Source organism: Corvus brachyrhynchos, unplaced genomic scaffold, assembly GCF_000691975.1.
Source record: "Corvus brachyrhynchos isolate BGI_N302 unplaced genomic scaffold, ASM69197v1 scaffold19, whole genome shotgun sequence".
NCBI classification, from domain to species: Eukaryota; Metazoa; Chordata; class Aves; order Passeriformes; family Corvidae; genus Corvus; species Corvus brachyrhynchos.
The window spans coordinates 446983-448067 of NW_008246061.1; positions in this window are offsets into that span (position 1 = coordinate 446983).

Genomic DNA, 1085 nt, shown 5'->3' on the forward strand with positions numbered 1-1085 from the left:
GCACCCGGGGCTCGTCCCGCCCCGTGGGAGCCGCGGGGGCCGCGGGAGAGGGGCTGGGGCCGTGCGGGGCTGAGGGAGGTGTGTGCAGCTCCTCACAAGGCACAGAAAGCATCGCAGATCCAGGCTGCAGCTCTCCTCCGGCGAGGATGGGAACGGAACAGCGCAGCGAACACCCCAAACCTGGTGACTTTCCAAAGCCCTGATGGGGCAGCTCCTGTGAGGGTGCTGGGGGCTGGTGGGTGGTGATGGAGGGGAAACGCTGCTGCTTCACTCAACACGGCGCTTTCACAGGCTGGCAAAACCTCTGCTTTCCCTCAGATCCCTGGTCCTTGATGGAAAACCCACCCAGTGCCAAAATTCCAGCAGCAGCAGCGGCAGCATCCTGCATCCCATAGCGCTGCTGGACTCCCCCGTGCTGCACCCAAGGGTGGCTTCAAAAGTGGGTGCACCAAAGAGGATAAAACTTGGATGGTTTTACGTGTAGATATTTCTTACCCCTCCGGTGTTCCATCAGGCAGTTTGGCTGTTCTCCAAACGAAGCCCTAAATTGCTCTGAGATGCTGGAAAGATGCAGCCACAGCCCAGTGCTTGGGGCAGTGTTCCCACTCTGCTGACCCGCGGCTGACCCAGAGTATTAACCAGAGCAGCATTACTGGTTCCTTTGCAAACCACGCTGGGTTTTAGCTACAAGAATCCCCAAATCCCTCCCTGGGTGTGGGAGCTCCTCAGATGTGCCCAGTGATTCCCACATCCCCGGGTGTTTGGAAGCACACACTCGTTTTTCCTGCTTTTCCCCTCTTACATAGGACCCTCTTCCTCAAACACTGAATAAAGGAAGAGCCCCTTCATACCCCAAATAACCCCAAACCATCCCGTGCTGCAGCAGGAGATGGGGGACCCAGCACTGGAGCAAATCCTGCTGTGCTGCACCCACAGCCCTTCAAACACGGGGCAGATCCTGTGGGAAGGCTGAGCCCCACAGGGCTGTGGCGTGCCCAGGGTCTCACTGGCTTTTGTGGGTCCTCCCAAACCCCAGCCCTTCTCCTCTGCAGTGCTCTCCACACCCCGTGTTCCCACTATTCCTG